General features: G+C 36.7%; 1 long non-coding RNA gene across 1 annotated transcript in view; it reads left to right on the top strand.

The window, feature by feature from the left end:
* LOC135447441 (uncharacterized) overlaps nucleotides 1-14,185 on the top strand; it is a 63,432-nt gene extending 49,247 nt beyond the window's left edge. The window contains exon 3 of the long non-coding RNA XR_010440122.1: nucleotides 13,868-14,185. This is a non-coding gene — a long non-coding RNA (uncharacterized LOC135447441). The remainder of the gene's footprint in view (nucleotides 1-13,867) is intronic.
* The last annotated feature ends 12,749 nt before the right edge of the window (nucleotides 14,186-26,934 follow it).

Below are 26,934 nucleotides of genomic sequence, written 5' to 3'. Positions count from 1 at the left end.
ATAAAAAAGCTTTTCTATAAACTGAAGATTTTTTTTTTAAAGAACTGAGAGGTCAAAGGCCTGCTTACTTCTCTGTGCAATCCTTCAAATAATGTGTCATGTTCTGCTTAGGAAGAAAACCTCTAGTTCATTTCACAGTTATGCTGACACTTGCTCTGTTCCATTTTACTCAGGAATTGTTTGGTGCTTTGTTCATGACAAGTGTTTCCATTTCTCTAATTTTGAGTGATACAAAAATTTTCTCTAGATAGGAAAAGTTAATATGTGAATAATAAAATGAATTTTGATGCAGTATGGAAGCAGTGTATTAGTATAAAATGATTTTTCTGATACTGCTAAGAGCTGCTTTGTTTCAGTCTAATAAGAAACATTATACTGAGATGAACTTTGACTGCTCCTGCAAGTCCTTGAAGTTTTGTTTTCACCCTAATGGTAATGTGGGAAGGATTTGTTTGGGGATGTAGTTGTTGGCTAGTTACTTTAAAAATACATCTTCCCAAATTAGTCATCTAAATTTCTACTGTTTACAAGTGTAAATATATGCCTTGTTCAAGGACAAGTGATTTAATTGTCCCTTGGGTGAACGAAATAACAGCTTCAATGTCCCCTCTAGGTCCTGTAAGTCTCAGCTGTCTCCTTGTCAGCAGCCACAACTTCCAGTTCTCTTTTGGCAGCTTAGGTAATGTGTGTTGTCTTCAATATGAGCAACTTAGTGCAAAAACTGGCCTTTACCATGGACTAGATGCCATCAGTAGCATTGGATAAAGAGGAGAGCTTGGAGGATGGTGGTGCTGCCTAATTTGGTCTCTGCCACAGAACAGAAGGTAGCATTTCTACTATGTCATTATTTATTTATTTCAGTTTTGCTCTTGGCCATTTGAAAAGGCAGAGAAGAGTATCAATTTGTACAAAGTGAAATTAGCAGTTCTGAGAGTGGCTGGCTTGTATGGAAATATCCTTGCTGGTTCTCCTGTGGAGCAGCTTCAGTAGCCTGCCTTCCTAACTGCTCTGAGCAGCATGAAACCTGACTTTGCCATGCGGAAGCAGACTTTGGCACAGCAGGGGCAAGGCAATGTGCCTGTGGGGCTGCAAGGAAGCTGAAGGAGTCCCAGCTCGCTGCAGTCTCTGCAGGCTCCACCTTTATGCTTCAGTAATTTTTCTATCACTTAAGATAACTGCATCTGCATAATGGGTTTCTTACATAGTGGTTTGGAGAGAAAAGTCTAAGGTTAGGAGAGAAAAATGAACTGTGTGGTGAAGAAGTGAAAACCAAGGAAATGCATAAATCTGAGGACTTAGCTATGTGGACTTCATGTTGTGGATATTGTAATATGCAATGTTGTTATACACACTGTTACACAAAATAATACCTATAGATTTTGTTACTACAGGGAATTTCAGAAAAGCAAGGCTCCACAAATTTTGATCAACTACATTCTGAGTTTAGGTTAATTTAGGTTAATACCAGATAATCAAAAACTGCGAGTCAAGTTTAAAAATAGTGTGAGAAGGAATTTATTTCCCCATAGTTCTAATTATGGTTTTCCTGAAAGCAGTAGGTGAGAGCAACAGGATGCTATTTTTGTTTTAAAATGTGTAACCAGGTTTTATTAACAATTCCTATGTGCTTCCAGAAAGACTATTAATAAAATTACTAAATGGACAAATATTTGCGTTTTATCAAAAATGAAGCTAAAAAGGAAGTGACACAAGGTACTGTAATTTTTATTACTATAAAATATACTTAAATAATAGGCAATAGTGAGCAGGTGTATGTTGGTTGTTTAATTTTCTTCTTCTGTTTGCTACTTTAATAAATAGTTTCTGTGAATAGAAGTGCAGTTCTGCAAGAACAAAGGGAGGTGAAGAAGTGAATGCTTTGTATAGTAGGCAAGAAATCCACACGTTGGAATCTTGTACAAATATTATCTCCAAGAATGAGTCTGAACTCTGTTTTTATGGGACATTTTGATATACAAATGCATGTTTTTCAAGTCCTGTTTGTCCCCCTCTCTCTTTTCTTTAGGTTCTCTGCCAAGATTCATAAATTTTGACTGTAGTGGGTCTGTTAGAAAACTATTTTCAGGTTTTGATTAATATCCAGACATTTGGTGTTCATCTGTACTGCAAAGGAAACTTGATTTCAAGTAGCTAAGTAAATTCTTTTCTTCTGCAGAGCTACATTGACTTTATAAAGTACTGACACAATGTTATATTTCTGAATGCATTCTCTTGAGTGTTTTCAGTTGAACAAAACATCAGGCAATTGGTTTTTGTGTTTTCTAAGTGTAATAGCCAAACTGATGAAATAAGGCTTTCTGTTTGGTTCTATGCTGAAAGGGGCAATGCAGTCAAACACTGCAAGTGTCACTATCTATGATACTCCAGTGGCATCATAGCAAATTTCACATCCTTTCAGTTTACTTAAATTCACAATGCAACAAGCAACTTTGAAGGTGTAAGAAAATAGAATATTGTCAATGGAAATAAAGCAAGTGGAAATAAAGCTCCACCTTGAAATGGGAAATCATATTTATGGGCCTGTTTTGGTACAAATAAGGCTGCTGCTATAAGGGCAGGAGAATGTTTTTCAGCATCAATATGTTTGTAAGCAGTGGGGAGAGGCTCTTATGTGGAGCAGACAACCTCAGACACCAGTATTTACTGTTGTTGGTTCTAAAACATTATAGCACATCTTTATCTGAAATAAAGGCAGTGTTTCTTTCCTACTGCTATGTGGCAACTGTGGATTTTTCAAATGCTTGCCTTCTAGCTCACATTTAAAGACAAGTAAATAGTCCTGGAGAGTAGAAAATTAGTAGGGTGTTACCTAAATAATTCAGCCGTGCTAACTGTAAAATTCCTAGAGCTTAAATCAGTGTAGGGATAATATGACTGATGATATATTCTAATCATCATATCAGAATATATCCATATTATAACACAGTGCTGTTACTAACAGTGATTACATGAGCACAAGAGAAAAACTGTAAATCTTAGTGAGTAGCTGGGACTGAGGGAAAAGATGGGGATCAGATTTTGTTTTGGTTTTTTGTGTAAATTGCATCTTCAAATCAGCAGCTGAAAAGAAGCATAATGTTCACATCAACTGGTCAAACTCACTGTTTCACAGCACAATGGAAAGTTTAATATTATTCCACCATAAGCAGGGATAATTTTCTGCAGGTCTTTCTTGAAATATGGTCATCAGTAGGCTCTGAAGAATGGGACCTTCTGTGCAGTGTTAGAAATGCTAAAGAAAATTAGTCTGATGAATAAAAAGTTCATGCATGCATTGCTTTTAAAATTGGAATAACAGTCAATTATTTGCTCAGCACAGAAGACTGAATATATATTTTGTATTTCTGTAACTGGAAGGTTTAGTGCAACGTTCCAATCACCTTATTTCATCAGTGAGCCCTGTTATTGACCTCATTTACTTACCTTTTTTTTTTAATAAAAATCCTTGTTTATGTCAGGGAGTTTGAGGATAATAGCATGGAACACACAAGCATTTTCCCACTGCACCAGCAAGCGCTGTGAAAAGTGGTGGTAGCTGGATATTTTTGGCTCAGTAAGGCAATGGGCATAGAGAAAATCATAAAACACCAGGGAGAAGCAAATAGCATTTTGTAATGGTAAAATAATCCTGATTTGAATATGAACACAGCTCAGTGTGTTCAGAAGAAATATAGGCAGTTGTGATAGTTGTTAAAGCAAACTCTCTACTCAAGTGTTAATCATTGTAAGTGGTCAGTTTGATTAACAATGAGCTACCTTAGAATTGTTACTAATTCCTCATAGCTAGACAAGTAGTGGTGGCCAAGACAGCCTCAGCAGGTTTGTGTTTTAGTAGGTGTGATCTTTGCCCATTTCAAACTCCTGTGCAGTTTGCAATCAGCCATGTGGATTCGCTTCAGTAAATTGCTGTTTCTGGATTTGAAGCAGAAGCTCTGCAGGGGTAACTGCAACATCATGAGGTCTGGAATATTCTCATGTTTTGTGAGTAGTTGGTTTCTGAGTATTATATTATTTGTATGTTTAGTTTATATTTTAATGAGTACCCGTTATCTTAAAAAATATTTTTGATGCCATCAGCTAGCTAAATATCATCACATTTTAAAAATCCCCCCCAAAAAGCAAGCCTTTCTTACCTCTGTGCTCTCACACATTCTCAGTTGAGAATCTTCGATTTCCACAAGTAAACCAGTATTTCATTCTGCCTTCTATTTCATTGTCTGATTACTCATGTCTGTTGGTGCAGAGTATTTAACAAGATCAATGACACAACTAACACCTTTGTGCAACTCTCATTACCAGTATTTATCTTAAAATTCACTTCTAAGAGGTAGTATGGGTCCTTGAACATGAAAGCTACTGAATATCTTTGAAACTACTAAGCAGAAGGGTGGAAGCATGGGAAGCATACAGCCTTAATTGAATACATCTCTCTTGTTAAATGTAGAAAATATTGCATATTGTGATATTCAAGAGGGCTGGAAAAAACCCTACATAATGTCTGAGTAATCGCTCTCTGTATACTTCAACTAATAATTCATTGATTTACTGAGTTCTTATAAATGCACCAGTCTCAGCAAGGAGAATGTACTTCACTGAAATAACACTGTTTATATGTTATAGGAAATGTAGTCAACATAATTATTGTTTGTATCCTTGGTTATTCAGTAGTTTGTGGTTTTGCATTTATTTTTCTACTCTTTGCTTCCTTTTTCCTGAAAATGATGATGTTATAGTAGGTATGGGTGAGTGCAGAAGGGAGAGAGCTTTTCCTGTCAAAACTGAATTTTGATAAGTGGCAAAGTCTAATGCTGATGTCCAGGCTTATGGGTAGAATGTGTAAATCTGAAATAGATCTGATTTTGCTGTGTTTTTTGGTGGAGCCACATCTCCTGGGTGCCTGCTCAGTCCTGTGAATTGAAAGGTCAGTGAACCACAGTGATGGGCTGTAAACACTCTGCATTAACTACTTACCTATAGGAATACAAAAAAGGAGTGAAAGTCAAAGGAAAAAGGGCACTAAGTGCTCCTTCTCAGCTTGTCCCTTTCCTTTTCAGGAGCATTATCCTTCATCAGTCTCCAATAACCTGCTGTTGTCCTTTCCATAGGAAGAAATTGTTGCATTTTTGTGCAAGTTTTTCTAAGTCAGCGTTGGTTTTATTCCTGAGGGTGCTGTTAGCTAAGATTCTCATGTAACCTTTTGAACTGAGTGAAAAACAGTCTCAAAATTCTTAGAAGCAAGGAAATCTTAGCTCTAGTGCTGGCCCTGGTAGAGTGTAAATCACAACTTTTCCCACAGATCTTTGGTGTTTGATACTTTGCAAGTCACAGCAATTGTGCAATTCAGGTAATTTCTGAAGAATTCTTCTCCTCATTCATGTGGAAGCATCAGTTGCATGTGTTCTTAGGGAAATAAAGGTGGCAGGTTAATCCTTTTCCTTCAAGATATGTAATCTACCTTTTATCTAAAAGTCTTTATTGAAGCTGACATCCTCGTATGCTACGCAAGGTACACAGGCAATGGACAGGAGAGTTTTCTTGAAAACCTGAATTTTCACCATTACCTCTGCCTGATGTGAGTTACAAGCAATCTCAGGTCCCTCCTGAGCTCAGGATTCAGCATTGAGGGAATCTCTGTGTCCACTGTGCATTGTCAGATTCCTTGCAGGGAGTTCTGCCATGCTCCTAGAATGATTCTGTTTCTAGCACACACGTGTGTCTGCAAATACAAAAGTTTTGATACATTAACAAATGAAACCTAATTTGAACTCTAGATGCCTGACCTTGATAATCTAAGGTGAGGAAATCTTTAGCCATGAATAAGGCACTCCACAAGAGAAACTAAAGGAGTCTCTTTTTATCTTTGTAGCAGTAAGTTAGAAAAACCATAAAGAAAATCTTTATAAAATCAAGCCTGCTCTCCTAGAATCAGTGGCTGGCCTTGCCAAAGCCATCTTTTTGCAAGTTCCCGTGTGAAAGCAATCCTGTTGTGAGCAATTCATTAACATACCAATCTATTCCTTGGTAAAAAACAACTTGCACCTGTATAAATATAGAATTCTATCTAATGGTGCTGGTTTTGCACCATTAGATAGTTTCCATTTTTCTCTCTCCCATGAGCAACTGTCCCTGCACGTAGACACTGAGATTTTGAGTGACCAATCAAGACAGAATAAGAATTTGTTACTAACCAGTAAAAGTAACTGGCAAGAAACTACTAGCCAATTGGAATCTCACAGAAGATCTGTAAAACTGTATAAAAAGGAGTTAGGTGAATAAAAAGGGTCTTTTTCACCATGAAGAAAATGGAGTCCAGTGTGATTTATTCCCATAGCTCTGGCCATGCACTGAGCAGAGCACCCACATGTGAGTATGACAATACTCATTGTTGTGACTTTGGTTCTTATCCCTTTATTCCTTAAACTCAGATTCTATGAGGGTCCTGTATGAGGGCAGCACCCCTTAGGCAACTGGAGAATAGCTTTTCACTGTGAAGCTGCAATATTTTAAAGTGAAGAGTAATTAAATAAACCTACTGAAAAGTTTTTGACTTGTCAGGTGACTGCCAGCCTCCTTTTAAGCCAGCTCCAAATTTTATACTTCTGTAGCAGATCATCTAGTGTTAATTGATACAATATTACTTGTTGACTTAAATATTCCAATAACTTGTTAACAATAACTTGTTAGCTTAAATATTACCATATTTAGGTTAATGGTATAATATTACTTGTTATTTATCTGTAATTAGAACATTTTGTCTAATGTTTAATCAGCAGTGAGTGAATTGGATCTGATGCTTTTATGACAGATTTATCACATGTGCATGGTGTAACCTGAGGAGAGCATGTTTATCTTGTGTCACATACCAAAGTATTTAGGCCTGTAAATAATGTGGAAAAGTGCAGATTCTGAGAAGCAGATGACTTTATTTTCTTTTTGGGGATATCCGATATGGGCTTTGTCCCCTGGAATAATAAAAAAGGCTTCATATCATAAAAAATGTGTTTGTGCAAATGTGAATGAATGTCAGTTGTCAATCCACTGCTCTTTTTCTGCAAATGTTGCTCTTCACTCACCTCTGTCTGGTCATGTCTTTGATGGAGATGCTGATTAGTGGACAACCAAAAGGAAAAGGAATAGTGATTTGGCAGATATGAAAAGCTAAAATACAGTTTCCCAATTTTTTTGGACTTGACACTGATTTCCTTTCATCTTAACCAAATATATTTTGGTGCTTGCCTGAGTTAAACAATGGTTTAGGGTAAGAGAAATTATTTGGATTTTAAGCATTTGTAACTGAAGGTCTCTCAAGCAGATTTGCTTCAGCTGATAGTGGTCCATTTATGGAACAAAAGTGAGAGAAAATGCAATAGCTGACTGTTTTAAAGGTGAAAATTATTTTTCTTCCAAAATTTATTTATACTATTATTGACAATTTTTTTTTCAGACAGAGAGGTAGAAAAAGTTGGGGTATGTATAAAATAAATCTTCATCATAATATAAAATGTCTAATTATTAAATCTGTATCTTTAAGCATTTTGTGTGTTTTGTTGCTGGATTTTTAAAATTCTTTTATCACAAGCATGTTACAGGGACCAACTTGCAGAAAGCACCAAAATCCTGCTAGGATGGCAGGTATTTAGAAAGTTTAGAAGGCTGCACTGTAGGAGTTTTGGACAGCTTTCACAAACAGTTTTAAAATCTTTCAGAACAGATGCATGCAAATATGGAATAAATATTTAAAAATTGCATTTAACTGTATGTCTTCATAATTTGTGAAGATAAGAGTCTATTTTTACTGGGAAAGAGCTCTAATTTAAGTGTTTTATGTATGAATGTTAACAAGTTGTGAATGCATTAAGATGTAATTTACAAGTGAGTGTATAAATCAGGTTTTGGACTCTTTTAATCTAATGCAGTATGGACAAATATCCAGAAATAATTAAAATGATGGACATGTTGGTGTTGCATGCAGCCTCCTACATTGTTATTTTGCATAAAAAGGGCAAGTAAGGGGAAGATATCCATACATTATGATCTTAATTGGCAGTTTCTTGTTATTAGAATAGAGGGTTATTGTCATTCCTAATGTACTTAATGTGAATCTAGTATTTGAGAAATGTTGATAGGTGAAAGATTAGGTGAAGAGTTGACTTGTGAAAGGTTTAGGACTTGTGGATTGACAGCTCTGAGAATCTGCCAACAGCTGTACAAAGCCCCAAAACAGCACAGACAGTGCTGCTGCCACCTTGGGCTCACTGCTCCATCCCTTACCAGCTTGCAGCTGCTTTTATCCAGAGCTCACCTGTATCTCTGAGACATAGATTCCTCCCAATCCCATTATTTTTGCTAAAGTTACTTGCAAGAGGACTAAACCCAAGGATACAATGACAGCTGAGTCCCTCTTCAAGATCCTAACCTACTAAAACTGGCTCACGAGTGTGGTGGTGCTCACAGGGGTCCCGGGATGAGGGAGGAGATGAGAATCTTCACTCCATGTTTCAGAAGGCTGATTTATTATTTTATGATACATATATTATATTAAAAGAAAATTATATACTAAAAGAAGAGAAGACAAGATTTCATCAGAAGGCTAGCAAAGGAAGGAATGGAATAATAATAAAATCTTGTGACTGACCAAAGTCCCAAAACAGCTGGACCTGTGATTGGTCATCAAGTAGAAACTAGCATGGACCAATAAAAGATGCACCTATTGCATTCCACAGCAGCAGATAATCAATGTTTTTCTTTTCCTCTGAGGCTTCTCAGGAGCAAAACTCTTAGCAAAACTCTTTTTCAGAGAATATGTCTGTAACACATGAGCCCATACGCACCACGCTATTGCAACCACCTGATCCTTACTTTTTCTATGAGACGTCTGAAAGCACTTAACCTTCAACAAAATGACTTTTTTTTTTTCTCTGAAGTGGTAAAAACTTTTTACAGATATCAAAGTGAATATTCTGATTCAGACTTCAGCTTTTTTTTTTTCTTCAGAAGAAGTCTGATTCAGACTTCAGCTAATTTTTTTCTTCTGATACCTCAGATATGATCTATATCCACATCTCCCTGTTAAGCATGGAAAAATTTTTTGCTTGAAAAAATCCAAGGGAGCTAACAAATATAAGTTGGCAGCTAATTGTCCAAAGATGTACCTTTTAGTCATATGTATGTTTCTTTTCCAGAGATGCTTTTCAGAAGGAAATTATCATCTTTGATCCTATTTATGATAATTTTGCTCTTAATAACTTGACCTTTAAATAGTATATCCTGCAGCCTATATTCATGGTATGTGCAAGTATAATGCAGTAGCTAAAGTTTCTGGTATTTATTTTTCATAAAATCTGCATCTCCAGAAATAAGATGTTTCTTTGTGGACTTAAATAGCCAGAAGAAAAAAAATTCTATTTTGCCTCCCCTCCCCCCTCCCCACCTTTGGATTGGAATATTTCAAAATTAAAAAATTTGGGGAGTTATATAATTTTATCATAATAATTTTTTCCACACTTTAAGGCCCCACTTTTTCACAAGTAGATGATTGTGTTGCATTTGAAATTGAGAGTGCACTCACAAAAAGCAAAAGCCGGAGCTTTTAAAGACACTTGGAGATATTCAGAGCCTTCCATTACAAATTTCATTAATAACTTGATGAAATATGATAATGAAATATGATGTTTTTCTCTCTACTGATATAGCTGTCTACTATGCAACTGTGGCTGGTGTCCTCAAGCTGTAAGAAGGATATTTGTAGATAATAGAAAATTTGGTCTCTAAAGTTTGATCACAACTTGTTATGTAGACTTGCTTGCATCATTTTCTTTATGTCAGGTTGCTAGGTTTATCATGGCAGTGAGCCTTTTAATATTTAATATGATGACAAAATTTCATAAATTCAGCTATTCCTCTTATTTTGTCCATTAAAGGACAGTTTTTGCTAAGATCTGAGGCAAGCTGCAAGTGTTTTCACTCTTTTCCACCTGGAATTTGATGATTCTCTTGGCTTTGCTACCTCATGGGAGTAGCAAAATGTGGTAAAACTCAGCAGGATTAAAATATTGCAGGCATATGGGAAAGTAGCACTGTGTAGAAAGTCTGGAAGCATAAACTTCCAATAAAAATTCTAACTATTGTAAACAGGGTTCTGTGGTGTTTGTGAGGGTGAGAGGACGAGGTGAGAGATGAGAATTTGACTCCGTGTTCTCAAAAGGCTGATTTATTATTTTGATATAATATTTAAAGAATGCTATATTAAAACTATACTAAAGAAAGAGAAAGAAGACATCAGAAATCTTCACAAGAGTCAATAATAAAACCTGTGACTCTTCAGAGGGTCACTCACAGCTGGCTTTGATTGGTCATTAAGGAAAAAAGACAATTCACATGGAACCAATCAAAGATGCACCTGTTGGTAAACAACCCCCAGACCACATTGCAAAGCAGCAAACACAGGAGAAGAGAATCAGATAATTATTGTTTTCATTCCTCTCTGAGGCTTCTCACCTTCCCAGGAGAAAATCCTGGGCAAAGAGGATTTTTCAGAAAATATCATGGTGACAGCATTCCTTTAAACTTTTTGAAGATTCCACTGTAAAACATGGGTGACAAACTGGGAAAAGCTGGTTAAATGAGGAAACCATAAGAATATGTATTTACAATTCTCCATGATCTTTGAAGCAGAACATATTTCAAGGCCAAGCTGGCTCAGGAAACATTGAGAAAGGGCATAAAGGGGAAAAGGTACTTGCACATCAACATTTCTGAAGCAGACTGTACCAAAGATGGATTTGAGTGTAATACCAGCATGCCGGAGATTAGAGGAGGGATTGCTCACAGGGCTGTTCACGTCATGTACTGGTAGTTCTGCTAAGACTGCAGGTTTAAACAAACACCCTGTAAGTCTTTCTTGGTCCCACTGTCTTTGATCCTCTGAATTTGAGTCATTTGTTTAGTAATTCCCAAATGTTATTCAAGTAATGTACATTAACAGGATATTGACTTCTCTTGAGGCAAACATCAATGTTTATCGAACAGAGAAATAAATATTGACTGAAGTAAAGCCAAAGTCAATTTTTTCCTCAGAACTATAAACCTTAATGTTCACTGAAATGCCAAGTAAATATATAGTAGTTGCCATTTAAATCTTGCTAATTCTCTGGAATTATATATAAGACAACCATCGCTGTTTATATGCAAAGCATGACTGTCAGAATAAATATGTTAAAAGAATTTACAAAGATTTACTTTGTTCAATAATGGAAGCATAGCTATTACAATATGATTTGATCACTTTTAAAATTATGGTGAATTTTTCAGTAGTGTAGCTTGTAGCAAAAAGTATTTTATTTGCATTTTAAATTAGTGGTGTTTCTTGTGTGCTGGATTTTTAAAAATTATTTTATTATTATTCCCAAGAGAGTAATGCAAATGTACTTACAGCAAATATGAACTTACACTAAAGAATTGTCATTTATTTATAAGCCAGCTAAACATGTACATAGTAAATGTGACTATGTACACTAATCCTTTTAAAGTGTCTTGTCTGAAAGAATATCTTTATGTCTCTTTTATATATTTGCAATATTATGATCTGTAAGCATGGTCTAAGTAATTATTTATTAGAAAAAGTGTTGCAGACAAGTTTATTGCTGTATTGTAATTACTTAAAAAGTGGTTTTAAGGATGAAGTTGCATCTAGATTAAGTTCTCAATTAGGCAGAAATTTCTGCCTAGAAGTAAAAGCAGCAGGACATGTAGCTCGAGGTGCAGCTTTTTGAAGACACCAGCAAATCTGACTTAGTCAAGGCTGTTCTCAACCTCCTCAAAGTTTACATATTGATACGGGATCCTATTTTCTTGAATGATCCACTTGTGAGTGACTCTTGTCAAGAATAAATGAGCAGTGACCAGTGAGGGTCAAGGTAAAAATGGCATGTGAGCAAGCCAGGTGATAAGTTCCTTCAAAATCTCTTATAAGTACATGAATTGATTTTGTGAATGACCACTATTACTGCATGCCAGTACTATTTGTAAAAACTTCATTAGACTGATAAAGTCACACTCTGCATGTCTGCTCTGCCCTGTAGGTTTTGTCTTGACCTTAAATGCTGTTCTTTGTGTTTTCTTTATATTTCTGCTTTCCAAGAGGAATAAAGTCTCCATGGTCTTCATTTTTCATAGAGGAGGTTTTCAGTCCTTTATAATTTTCCAAGCAATACCTCTCATGTAAGGGAAGTACAATTTTAGCTGTGCTTAAGAGATTTCATGTTCACTGCAGTGATCAATGCACAGAAAGGTCACTCTGAGTAAGATCTTCCTTTGATTCAAGCAGCAGTGGTGTAATGTCTTTGTGACATTATACATGATGTCCAGAAAGGGAGTGTTTTCTGTGTTTGTGTGATTTCTCTGGTATGGTCTTTGCTTCTCAGTGGCTGTCTGCAGCACAGAGTGGGACAGATACAGTCTGTATGCTGCATTTTTGACTGTGTTTTAGCACTGCAAAGCATAAGCAGACATCAGACACTGGGAATGAAAAGCCATGATCCCATGCAGGAGGTGAACTCCACATTTTGAATTAGCAGCCTGTGTCATTTTCATATACATAACCTTCAGGTAGCACTGTGCTTTTCAGAGTGCCATTGCTTGGGAATGAAACAGTGAGGTGTTTCAGGCAGAATTAGACATGGGAGGAGAGAAAGCTGATGGGACTTCCAAAGTAAAGGAATGAAATTACTGAGCTATCTGATATAGCCAACACTTCTGCAGAATTATAGGGTTCCTTCCAGATAACTTGCAGGTTCTATAAGTAAAAATAATGCAATTGTTGAATTTTCAGTTCTACCTTACAAACTGATGGAACAGAAAATCCCACACTCTCCCCTTTATAAAGCTCAAATCAGTAATGTTTGCTGCCTCATAGAGAATGCTGTCATTGCATAACAGTCTGCTGCCAGGAGAATGCTGAAGCAAACTGTCTCATATTTTCAAAGCAGACACTGCTGCCTTTGAAATAATCTTGTAGCTGTTATATGACAGAATACTAAATAGAAGACCAATTCCAGATCTTTTGACAATGTTCTGTTATAATGACTTTACTCCTATTATATCAAGTGATTGATGTAGATGTAATCATTGTGGTTGATGGATGTTAGTGTGGCAGGGTGACATTTGATATCTGTTCTGTTTGAATTCTGATTAGCTTAAAGAATAAATCTGTGCCGTGTGGTTAGGAAAAGTTTACTGTACCTGTGTGACTGCGCTGGTGTCTGACTGACATTTATTTATTTTTATCAGTGTGGAAGGGTCAGCAATCCTTATTATTCAGTCTTTAAAGTGAATTTTAATGCTTGTGAAAGGAACCAGATTGACAGCTAGAGGAGAATTGAAGTCCTTTCTCAGACTGCAAAGGGGACATAGCAGAGGCAAGAAGGATGTTGCTGTCTGGTCTAGGGAGTCTTTATTCTTATTTATGGGAGAATAATTTTAATGGTTGCAGATCTGATGAACAGCAGCAACATATTTTGGCCATATGGATTTATATTAAGACCTGCCATATGTGTTTGCAGGAGTTTGGGGGAAAGTTAAATTTCATGGTCTGTTTCATCTGGGAGAAAGTCAGGAGTTGCTGATAGAGTGGCTGGGTGTAGATATGACAGAGATGAAAAATGTATGGAATTTCAGTTACTTTTATCTTCTGCACCTTTTTTCAAATCAAAGCTATTGCAGAGAAAGAGTGACTGATTTGTTATTGGGAAGGTCAAGAAAAAGATTTTCTTCTGAGTACCTAACTAATTCCTGTTATTATTTTATTTTATAACTTTTATTTCTTTTCTGGGCTATTTCTTTTTTTCAGTTGAGTTCAGCTGTGCCTCTTGGTGAGCTCTTAGGAGCAGGAGTGGTGATTTCCAGCTCTTGCCTGCTGAAGACTAAATGCACCTGTCAGAAATGGAGTTAATTTTCTTTATACCAGTCCCATGTGGTGCCACATTTCAGGTTTGTGACTAAACCTGCGTTCTGGCTGTTTCTCATTAGTAACTGCAGAGCAGCAAGGTTTGCTCTTGCTCTGCCACACCTGGGGTGGGCAAAAAGAAACTGGGCACCACACAACTGGTGCAGCTGGCCCAGACTGACCAGTGGAGTATTTCATGCCATGTGATGTCATGCTCAGCAATAAAATTGAAGGGGATTTTTTTGGGTATGATCATGCAGACATGCACACACCCCTGGGGCTCTCTTGTGGTGCTTTGATAGATCATGGGGAATGCAAAGAGGGAAAGTGGTGTGTTAATTGGCTGTGCTCACATCAGTTTAATGGCATAAAAAGGACTTACAGTCCAGCAAAAGTATCTCTTATGATTTATTGTTCTGGTTTTTGATCTCATTGACATGCATTCTGAAAACAAGCTTTCCAACACTGTTGTTAATTGTAAAATGTGGAAATGCTGTGCTTTTCTATTTTCATTTCCCCTGATCCTCTTTGTTGCCTAACTCCATGTCATTTCCAGTGAATTTTACAAAGGTGAGCCAACCCTTGTGCTGGCATGAACTCCAGAGTTGGCTTGTGTAATAAAATGTCTATTTAATGTTTTGCTTGAATGAATGGGGTTAGGTTTCAGGTACAACTGCCTGTGTACGTTGTTCTGGCACGTGCACAGAGGCTTTCATAGAGTTCTCCAGCAGGATTAGAAAATTGGGCTTTATTTTGACAATGAAATAAAATATTTTAAAATGAACGCGTTGCATTAGAGGCTGTTTGGAGCTCTTAGCAGGAATACCAGTATGTTTTGCCAACTATAAGGCAAGCAAGTTCAGTTTGTCCCCTCTTATTTCATAGATTTCACCCAGATGTCTTCACTTGGAGACCAGTGACTTGTCTGATGGCAATATATTTTCTAAATGCCACCAGGTTTAAACCCAGGATTAAACTTTTTGAACTACTGAGAAAAGGGCAATGGCTTCAGTAGTACCAGGGGCTAGTCACTGTCACTGTTAAATATTTATAACTCATTCTTCATTTGAATTTGTCCAGATTTAATGTGAAGGCTTTTTTTTTTTTTTATTACTGGATCTTTCTCTGCTATATTTGAAGTGCACTTTAGTACCCACTTCTTTCTACCCATGGATGTTCTTAGACACTCTAATCAAGTTACTGCACAGGCTATTTATTGATAAGCCAAACAGGTTGAGCTATTTCACTCTCTCACATTAAGATGTTTTGTTAAATCCTAGAGTATTTTTTGATGCTCCTTCTTCCCTCTAACACCCCTTTCTATTTTTTATTACACTTTTGAAAGTGCCAAGAGAAGTTTTATTACAGCATTGGCCCAAATGATGCTGTATTTAGAGATAAAATGACTTTTCCACTCCTTAGTTGTATGTGAGCCTCTTTGCTAAAGAACAGTCTGCATTTTTTTAACTTGCATGTGCAACTTTGACTGTTCATTATTTGAACATGTATTTGACATGTTCAATTTAGAGGACCTGCTTTACTATGCTGTTTACCTGATGTACAGGTAAAAATACAATATTTAAAACTAAATACAAATTACTGTTTATTATTATATATCTTCATGTTGACAGGATTCTGAAAGTTTATTTTGTAAAACATTTCCATGAATGAAATGAGCTTCAGAACTTATTTATAATTTTTTCTATTATATTTAATATATTTTGGATGTAGCTATAGAAATACATAATTATGGTCTGGAAATTAGACAAATATTGTTTCGTGTTTATGGAGATGTATTAAATGGACTCTTTATATTTGATCTGCAGTCAAGTATTTATCTATTATTTCACTCTATTATTATTATGACTTAAATTTAAAAAGAAATGCCTCCAGAACATAACTGATAGTACAGAAATAGTTTTGGTCTCATGCAGTAGTTCTTTATTTTTATTTTAATTCTCCATACCCCATGGCTTTTCAATTCTAAATTTTTGTCTGTATATTTGTGAACTGATGCTGATTTGTGAATTCCTCCTATTGGAACTAATATTTATTTTAGTGAAAAATTATGTAAAAAAAACCCAAAACTTTTGAGTTAAACAAGCATTTGCTTTTCAGATTCATATGCAAAATAATTCTTTGTTCCTCTCTCCTGGAAGTTTAAATATTCTGAGGTATTTGAGATGATACATGACATTATATTTCCTGTGAAGTTTTCTATGAAAAGACTAGAACTTCAAAAATATTTAAACTAATTTAATGTTGAAATTACTTTTCTGTTGTTCAGTTCCCTGAGAAGATCAAATGATGCTTTTGAGTTGATCAAGCACCAATTTTAAGAATGAATTATTTACACAACTTTAATCTAGATGTCACCTAACATTTTTTCTTGTTTCTCAGTATCTGACTGATGCATGGTAATTGAGAAAATAAACATGCTCTAAATATGTAAATAGTTTTAAACACATAGAAATTAAAGTGTGATTTGTGGATCAAATTAGACCTATAATAAGGCTTGAAGTTTTTATTTTGTGAAGTCTGATTCCTCACTCTTTTTAAAGGAACTTCCAGAAATTTAAGTTCTCAGATACAGTGAGTGTTCTTACATGCTATCACTCTGATGATACAATATGGCATCATTTTAAGGTAAAGGAGGGGGAGAAAGGAAGGACTAATTATTCTAAAAAGGAGAGAAGATCCAGAGTCAGAAAAGCAGACAGTTTGTGTTCATGCTGTCTACAGATGGATAAAGCCTATCAGTTTGGGTCTTTGGCATTATTCCAAAAAAGAATTGTTGCTGAATATTAATTAGAAGACATCAGTGGTTTCCTCAGAAATTGTTCCATGTTCTCAGTCTGGGGCCTACCAATTGTAGGATGCTTCAAAAGTGTTTCTGTATCAAAATGCTGTATAAAAGTGTGTATTCCTAGCGCATTGAGAGGAACAGGGGAAAGGAAAAGTGAACACCAGGTGCAGGTTCCACTTTACCTGTGAAGGGAACAGCAGATCTTAATGGAGAAGGTGGAGGAATCTGAAACTGTCAGTGGATATGCTCAGAATAAAGCAAAAATGATGCTTTGTTTAGTCATAGCCTTTTAGGAGAAAGATTAAGGACTGAGCAGCCCAGAGATTGTTCTTGCCAGTTAAAATATGATCCTGTCAGCTGAGGTGCTGACACAGCAGTGCTCTGACACGCTGTCCAGAGTTTTAAAACAGAAAGCACTGGTATGGTAAAGTGAAAACCCCTGTGGATGGAGCATGAGTACTTAATTACAGCATGATAGATCACAGCAGGCAATCCCCCTCTCTCCACCCACCAGCCTTTGAGAAAGCCGCCAGTGCTAAGTGTCAAGTGTGTTTGGCCCAAGTGAGGTGAAATAGTCACTTTATTCAGCCACTCTTTTTAGTGCAAAATAAATTGAAGCACTTTAAGAACCCTTGCTTTTGAGATAATGTAATTACAATAAAGCATTAATTGCACAACATGACCATAATGTGCTTTGCCTGTTGCAGGAGGAGGAAAAAAATGCACCGAGTAACCTTGTTGTGCAGCTTAGCCTATAGAAAATGTGGTATGGAGCATTAGAATTAAAACTCCTGTGAAAGATTCAGTTTACCCATCTCTTTATGGGTACTGAAATGTTCAGATTGGATGTTCACCAAAGGTTTATGCAAAGCCCCATTTTGAACTGAAACTATTTTGATTTAAAAGCCTTTTGAAATGGAGGTTGGTGCTTGAATTAAATTCTCCCTGCTCCAGCTCCTTCATCCTTTCACCTTGGTTTCTGCTGTGAGGAAAAGTAATTTTTTGAAGAGCAGAGGGAGACATTGCCTCTCCCAAAATACTCAGGAAGGGAAGGAACTTTCTGCACTGGGAGGTCACTGTCCAGGATGCTGCATGCCTGGCCTTTCTGTCCTGTAGCTTTGAAGCAACCTTCAAACCTAACATATTTTTACATAACAAGATTTACTGAGGTTCTAATTCTGATGCTTTTGTGTTTGGCCATGATAAATAACCCTAGAAATAACTTTTTAAAGTTTAAGAAAATGGCTTGAATCAACAATCCATATGAGATGTATAGACAGCAAGAGAAACTTAAACTAAAAGCCTGTTCCTCGTGAGGCAGCCAAATAACCTGAAAGATTACGAGTAGTGGGAATTTTGCTACTTGCTTTATGAAGCTTCCAAAATACAATTGAGACTTTTTCTTTTTACCACAGTGGGAAAAAATAAAATCTCTGCTGCGTTCCTTTGTTGTAATGGTGTTCAGTGCTAACAACTTGCCAGCTGAAGCCACCCTGCAGAGTGTGTGGAAGTCACTAGAGATAAACTAGTTTTGAAATATCTGACCTTCTCAGGAGGGTTTCGTTTTGGCTCCAGCTACTTGGACCCACCCTGTCTGAAACAAGAACCTGGAAATGCTTTCAAATACTGTACAGCATGGCTGCCAGTGGGCAGATTAAACAGAAAAAGAAAAGAGGCAACATGGACACGAGTAACTCCAAATTGGTTTAGGGGAGAAAAATGTACAGCAAGAGAATCCAGATAAAGGCGGGGTTGGAACAACAGGGAGAGGAGGAAGGCTCAGACATGAAAAAGAAGAAAATAAAATCATTGTATCAGAAATAGAATCTGTAAGTTAGGAACGTTTTCAAAGCTCCGTGGTCTCCCTTAATCCTCCACATATATTGCTTTGAAAATATGTCCATTTGATCTGTTCTTTTAAAAGCTTTTTTGGAAATAAAGCGTCCCTTGACCTGGCTAAAAAAGAAGCACGCCTACATCAGTAGCAGTGACCATCCTTTCTTCTTCCATGGATTGGAACATGTGTCTTGGCCTTCTAAACTCTTCTTATTTTGGTGATTTCTGTGTGTTACATGCCTCCTTCTTGTTTCTGTGGCCAGGGTTTGCCAATTTTTTAGCTGCAGGAAAATATTTGTCTTTAAAAAACCCTAAAGAGTATTAATGATGGAGGACTAATAGTGTTTTCTAGAATGAGACAAAAAATAAAAAGTAATTATTTATATTTCTCAGGTGCTGCTATAGCTATATCTTTCTGTTCCAATTCGCTGTAAATTAAGTCACTACTTTTTTTTTTTCAGATGAGGATTTTTGAGAAAACGATGTTATACTATGCCAAATGCTGTGGTACTATCAATTATTATCTCATAAAGCCTAAGAATAGAAAACTCATTGAAGAAAGTACTTAAATGGGATTAGAAACTCACTATGAAGAGATCAATTTTATTTAAGCAAAGATCACTTTAATGTTAATAACAAAGGATTTAATATCTTAAATGTGTTTAAAAATAGTGAGATTGTTATCATGTATATTAAAAGAAAAGAAGTATGCTTCTTGGACATAATTTTGGCAAAGGTCTTAGATAATTGTGTAGCTTTGCATAATTCTTGTGCAGCAATTTCTGGACATAGGAGTCAGTGGTAGTTTTGCATGAGTGAAAACTGCTGGTTTCATCCCCAATGATTCATTGATAAGAGTATTGTTTCTGACATTAGATTCAGCTAGGGTCACAGACAATAACATGGCTGATTACTAAGTAGAAGATGTAAATTCTTTCACATTTCTATGCATTAAAAAGGCTTAGAGTTCCTGAATTTTAATATAAAGCACAATGAAGTGTATCAAATAAGATTCCCCTGTCTGTTGCTTTGCAATAATAACTTGCAGTGTGTATGTTCAAAGGGTGAAAAATGGCTTTAAAGAACCTTTGCCTCCCAAGGTTGAGAAAATACGCTACCAAAATTTCATTAAGCACCCTTACATTTTGTGTGTTTGATTGTGTGTACCTCTCTCTTTAAGTGATTATATGCAGACTTTCATGATCTTACTGAAATCAGTTGGGCACGCAGTAGATGAGCAGGTCTGCATCAGTGAAATAATGTGTACATCTTATGTACAACATTGGTTATCAGTAAGGAGAGCAGAAACAAATATTATCTTCTGACATGGAGATCCTGGGCTGCATTTTACAGCATCTTTCTTGTTTTGATGTTGGCTTCACCACCTCCTTTCCTTCCAGGCTTCCCCTCCATTCTTTATTGAGGTGTGCTGGTAGCTCAGCCTTTCAAAGCTGAACTATTGAAATATGAATCCCAATATTATCAGTTAGATTGTGCCTGGGCCAGTCTGACCCTCGCTGCTGAGCCAAAGGCGGCTTCTGTGGTGTATCACCCCAGAGACACCTTTAGCTTGCTAATGGTTTCAGCTGGGCACTAAACAAGTCCAGGCTTGTTAGGGACTCTGTTTACCTTAGGAAGAAGGCTTCAGGAGAAGGTGAAGAGAAAAAAGGAGGGATTCTGCCGGAGGGTTATATGCAGTGGTTTATTCCATGGTTACAGAGGTCTGAATCTTGGGAAGCCCTCCAACAGAATCCAGAGCACATGGCGTGCTTCACCTTTTAAGCTCAGGGGGAAGGGAGGGGACAGGTGAGCCACCAACCAGGTGGGGGGGGCGGGGTCTCAAGGGATGAGGGACACCTAGACAGGCCAATGACCTCTGGGCCTGAGGGGCGTCCTTTGAGCTCGACCAACCACACAACGCCTTTGCTGGAATGTTAAGCCTGATTGACAGGACTCACTCAGCAAGGGGCGAGGGGGAAGGGGAATGGGTATTGCCACACCTGGGAGGTGACCTGGAAATCTAAAACAGGACATTACAACACACCGCAACACTGAACCTTCCATTGTGGGATTTCAGTTCAGGTTCTGTTAATGGACATGAGTACCCATCAACATTTGTGTGAAAGAGGCACATTGGTTTTTGTTTTCAAACTTTCACTACTCCTCTTAGAATCTTTGCATTCTAGAGGGAGAGTAGATAGTGGTCAGAATTAAGAGGAAAAGAACAGATGCACCCTTTGGGTGGGTGGCAGCAGAGTTCATCCCCACCAGAACTTCAAAAATCTTCAAAGTTACCATTTTTTAGGCTCACCATTGCAGACCAGGACCAGAGCATTCCACAATGTGAAGTACAGTGTGTTTAGTCAGTGGTGAGTTAGTAGAGGACAATTGCCACCAATTAAAAAGCACTTGAGCCTCCAGTGCTTCCAGAATTAAGTTCTTGCAGTACATGTCACAAATAAGAAAAGAAAATACAAGAAAATACAAAAATTTTGCTCCTATTGGAAAGGTAGCTAAAATAGAATGAAACAACCTTGTAAAGTCAAGTTTGGAATTCAAATTCTAATTATCCTGAACAATGCATAATGGTTTTGGTCCCAACAAATGACATTACTGAAACAAAACAAAAAATGTTTTAGGTTGGAAATACTTTCCAATGTTTTCTTTAGCAAAGATAACTGCAAGTAATCAGGCATCTTAGTTGCTCAGGAATAATGCAAAATGTTTATTTTGTGTCCTAATATTAGATTTTAAGACGATACTGGTTCTAGAAAAGAAAATAATTGATCTTGTAACTTCCGTGTTTCCTGGGTGCTCTGGGGTCCCTGCTGCCAGCTGCTGGTCTTGGTCCCTTTAAATGCATCTGATCTAATTTAAAAAAAAAAAAAAAAGCCAGAACAGACCAAGGCAAGACCATGGCAGATGGATTGCTATACCAATAGAAGAAATGAAAATAAAAGAAATAACATTTATTTTTTAAAGCTGTTCCTGATTTCAAATAACTTGCTGAATCTTTATCCATTAGATAATTGTTAACATGAAGAATATAGCAGCCAGTATCAGGAGTTTCCTGAAAGAGAATTTAGAAGTGTTGATGAACATGTAGGCACCATAGGGTTATCATGGAAGGGTGAATTAGATAGGAGTTCCCTGGCTGCACACTCTTACTTGCGAGATGTTAACTGCTGAAATAACTTATATTGATGCCTCATTTTTATTAAACACTTATTCTTATGTGCATGTATTTATTTGACTGATTGCTGTGATTATTCACCTATTTCACAATGACCTTTTCATTGCACCTTAGTACTGAATGTATCTGGACATGATCACATCCAAAAAAAAAAAAAAGTGCCTTGGCTGTGTGCATGTAAATCGAGACAAGCTGAGTGAGAAAATCTTCATGCAAGTGTTAAATGTTGTGACACTTTCATTGTTGATATATTGTACAAACGAATCTATCCAAATTACTTGTGTACTTATCCACAAAGAGAAAGGGGAGGAGAGTTATTGCCTTGAATGATACATTTATGGAGGAAAGCTGGTTTTAAATAGAACAGTAGTTTTCTGAGGTTCTTGAACTGCTGAAGTGTAATTTTGAGACCAAAAGATGGCAGCATAGCTCTGCAGGAGACTGACATAAGGTACTTAGCCATTCAGGGTTAATGTAAATTACCTTAGCAGAAAATTATTATCGAGTAAATGTTGTTCTGCTGTGGTTTTTCAAGTTCACTACCTATTTCTGCTTTAAACTAGCAAGGAGGAAGCCATGGAAGGGACAGATGTTAAGACTATTTTATTACTAAATATATACTAGAAAAAAAATAAAGGAAAAAATATGTACACAGACATATTTCTCAATCCCATTATATAATTTCAGGTAAAAATCTTAAATATGTCATCTTTTATTTGACAGAACTTTCTGTTTTTAGAGAATCAAGAACATAAATCAAGTCTAGCACTTTGATGGGGAGAGTAACAGAACCTGGGTCAAGCAAATCTGAAGATAAAGCTGAATAATTCAGTATTGTAAACCCTAAAGGTTATTCTGGGAATGGTAAATTCCCAAAATATTTAGATGGACGGATTTTTCTTTAACCTGCTTTTGAAAAGTGCATTCTTACTGTACTGTTTGCATCTTAATTTTAGCCTGAGGAGTCTTGGTGATTGTGTAAGATCCTATGTGATCTTGTTGAAGAATAAATTACTTTTGCTAGCTCGACCCTGCGATTAACTTTGACAAATGTGTTGGGGAGGTGCAGGGTGACGGGAGACAGGAACCAACCTCACAAAGCTTTTTATAGTGCCATTGCTGAGCTTTAGCTTGTCAGAGCCACCTCTCACAGCGAGGAAGCGCGTGTGTGACACACAAGTCTTGCAGGGAGAGGAAAGAAGGGCTCAGGAATGGCACTTAAGGGCTGGCAAGAGCCGGGAGCTCTCTGCTGTGTTAGACAAGGAGGCAATCAGATCAGGGCAAGCACAGCTCCTTGAGAGCTAATGAGTTCTTCCAGCCTTGATTTTCCGTGCTTTGTGGCATGGAGCAGCATTTTCTTAGCTGGAAAAGGAGATCAGCTGTTCTACCTTCTGTCTAGGTTCATGGCGCACACTAATTGGCGCTGTGCGCACATTCCTCACTTTCCAGCTGTGCCTGACTTTGTGTTTATTGATATTGTTATTATTTATGGTTTTAGTGTGAGAGAAGTTGTCAAATTCCTGTTATTTGAATTGTATTGATAAGTGAAGTGGAGCAAATCTCTCTACTCCAGATCTCACAACTCCTTGCCGTTCTTTTTCACTTACCATACAAGGAATCTGTTTACTCTGCAGCACCAGTGCATTTTCTTTATTACTCTTAATTGAAATACTTAAATATTACAGCATGATTGCTCACTTCAAGTGAAAAAATATTGCCTAGCTGTAAACTTACCTCAAAGGCTGAAATATAGACTAGTAAATTGGAGAGAAAACCTTTTCTCTAAAACTTTCAGCAAATGGATTTACCAGTCTTTTCAAAAAGCAAGCACCCATTCTTTACCCCTCTCCAGTTGCCTATAACCAGTCAGCCAAAGTAAATCTTTTTTGGTGGAAATGTTGTTGATATCAGTGTGTCCTTGAGAGGCTTCCCTTGACTGACCAACATATTTAACTAGGATTTTTTTTTCTTATGTTAGAAAATAGACTCACTATAATTTGTTTTTAAAGAAAGACATGGATTATCCTTTTTCCTTTCTTCTAGTTTATCAGATTACATGGTTTTTCCTATATTTAAAATATATTTATTCAAAATATTAATTTTTTAATATTAAATTTTATTTTGCAGTAGCTGTGGGAAGCTCCAGAGCCAGAACCATGCTCTGTGTTTCTACTATAACAATTGTATAAAAGGTGTTTCATCCATTAATACACTTGATATTTCTGAGGGGGAAGATGGCTAATTTTGAGAGGTACTGGAGGAGAGGAATCAAAATAGTAAGAAGATTTGGTTTTGTATTTCATTAATCACTGTATTATCCAGGTAGCTTTCATTTGTGCATCACTGTATGTGATTATCTATTATTTATTTTCTTCCACAGCAAAAGAACAAGTGTATGCATCATATTATTTTATTGAACAGGTTTTTGGTTGCATGATGGTTTTAGTTCAGTAGCATGTGCTAGAGAGGGAAACATCAGCAAGATGTGCCTTTTTTGAAGCAAGGATTTGTTGTGCTTAAAATATTTCTGATCAGTCCACTTGGGGACTGCCTGAGAATGTTAAAATTTACCAGTAAGTGCTGTTCCTTTCAGTCCTTCAGAAATGAGCGAGCCAGTAATGAACACACATTTTCCCATCAATATTTGCTTGTTAGAGGTCTGACCGAGAGCTCGGGCTTTTCTGATGAAAACCTCAGCTCTCATCACCTCTCAGATAAGACACTTCTTCTGCCTTATATATATGATAGTATCAGATTTTATCAGCAGGTGTTAAAGGATGGAAATGGGTTCACTCAGTATTAGCTGATGTTAGGTCAGGAGTTCATCCCAGTTCCTTACGATTCTCCACAGCAAGCCGAGGAAGATTTCTACGTGGTGCATTGCTAAGGAACCTGCATATTGTTAGGCAGTAAAATCCTTAACTGATCAGCGCTGACTGCAGCTCATGCTGCCTTCTGATGTTTTCTGTAGCTTTCATTTGGCTGAGACCTCAATTCTCTATTTGTGGGTTGAATTCATTTAAGAATTTAATAGTAGATAGCAGTGTTGCGTGGGTAGGGATGGACAAAGTGGTTTCATGTAACCTTACATCCTGGGAAGTGTCTGTTTTACAATATAGCCCTACCATTTATGACAAGATCAATTTTTAAAAGTGAGGCTTTTTTTTTAGTGTTTTGCATTCCATAAGTGTCTTCCCAAAAGCTCTAGTAATTGCTATGGTTACAAACAAACAAGTAAAAAATCCAAGGAAAACTCTCATGTGAGTTTTCAATTCAAACTGAGTTTATGACAGGAATTCAAAGTGTCTCTGTACTTATCCCACCCATCTAGTTAAGATTATATTTTTTCAGCTCTTGAAGTCCCTGAAGAATAACAGTCATATCCAAGAAACACAATAGATGGCCTTCTAGGCTAATTTATCTGAATTTTCCACCCTCTAAATGTAAGGTTAAATGTAGATTTCAGAATGTGAAAAATTCACACACTTTCCCCCCTGCCCTCACCCACAGATTTTTAAAGTGATTTCTGATGGATAATAATCACAGGGAATAAGGAGAGTCATGAAACTTAAAGAATATAATCAGAATATATATCAGAATGTATACTACAATTACTTGAAACTGCCTGATAACGTGATGAAGAAAACCTTTGTAATGCTTTCATAGTTATTCTGAAAGTTCCCTATAGGATAAATTCTTGGGAACTGAGCAGTTGATATATGTAGGATCAAGGCTAGACAACACTCTAATGAATAATACACTGTGGAGAACTTGTCTTTAATGGTACTGGATTAATTATATAAGTACTTTATGTAAGCCTTTTTCTTCCCCAAAGTATTTCCATTGTGAATGTGGCGAGTTACACAAAGAGGAATCATAACTCACATTATTCTAATTTGCTCTTGAACTGTTTTTACTAGGCACTGCAAAAGCTGTGTACACTTGAAACTAAATAAATGTACTATTTAATGTCTCACTAATCTCAGATATCTTAAACTGTGTTCTCCACAATACTTCAGGTAACCTTAAAGAAAAACTAAGCTTTGGACTGGAAAAGAAATGTTCTGAAACTTATTCTTTCTCACCCCCCTAACCAACTTCAGCACACCCCAAGTCTTAACCTATGGTTGGTTGCAGGTAGTTTTTTATTTCACGAATAATTATCTTGAATAAAATATATAAGCATTGCAATCTTGTGCTTTGGGATGATTGTCCTAGTTTGATTTGTTTTCCTATGCACAAGCATGTATTTTATAGAGAATAATCATCTACTCTTCATTTCTAGTATAAACCTACATAATTTTCTTTAGGTGCCTAATAATGTACGTGCTTTGAAACCATTAAGGTGCTTTAAAAAAAAAAAAAAAATCTGACCTTTGAAAAACTTAACCTTCAGAGCCTTGTATAGATATCCAGTTTGGAAATGATTCTATAATAATCAGCATAAAATGAAAATGTGTTTTAAGAGCAGATTAACTGATTTTTCTCTCAGTGCTATCCAAGTCCAGCCTAGACTTCTGACTGCTACTCCTGTTAGAAGTCTGCAGTATGAGGGGAAAAAAGCTCAGTAGTTCTCAGTTCTTGAGTGGACATGACCTGGCAATTAGGTCTTGGTTTGAATTCCTGGGATGATTGTAATACTGATCATATTATCCCAAAAAACCCTTTGGCTAGACCAGGACAGAATAATTTCCAATATTTAATCCTACTGTAAATTCCTCATGGTCATGGGTATTGGGAGAAAATTGCTGGGTAGTTCTCTGTCACATCTATGTCACATTGTACTGGTGTTGCAAAGAATGCAAAATCTTCCTTGATATCTACCTCCAAAATGCATTGATGAAGCCCTATAATTAATTATATTGGTAAGTTGTAAAGTCATAGAGGGACCCCCTGGTTAATTTAATTCCGATCTCATGCATTGCTGGCATCTGCTATCTTGGTCAGGAATCTCTGTGTCAGTTTCTTCCTGTCCAGAAACCTCTGCATTAGAATATATTGGGAAATCTTATCAGTTCATAGGTATGTGACATCTTTTATTTCATGTTCAGTTCATATCTTGTTCCTCTTATTGCAAAGAAATTTTTTTGTGCATTTAGCATTGCTTCACCATAGGAAAAGAAAAAAAGTTGTCTT

Source organism: Zonotrichia leucophrys, chromosome 4 (genome assembly GCF_028769735.1).
Source record: "Zonotrichia leucophrys gambelii isolate GWCS_2022_RI chromosome 4, RI_Zleu_2.0, whole genome shotgun sequence".
Lineage (NCBI taxonomy): Eukaryota > Metazoa > Chordata > Aves > Passeriformes > Passerellidae > Zonotrichia > Zonotrichia leucophrys.
The sequence above is the reverse complement of the archived record's forward strand: the minus strand, read 5'-3'. Positions and strand labels throughout refer to the sequence as shown.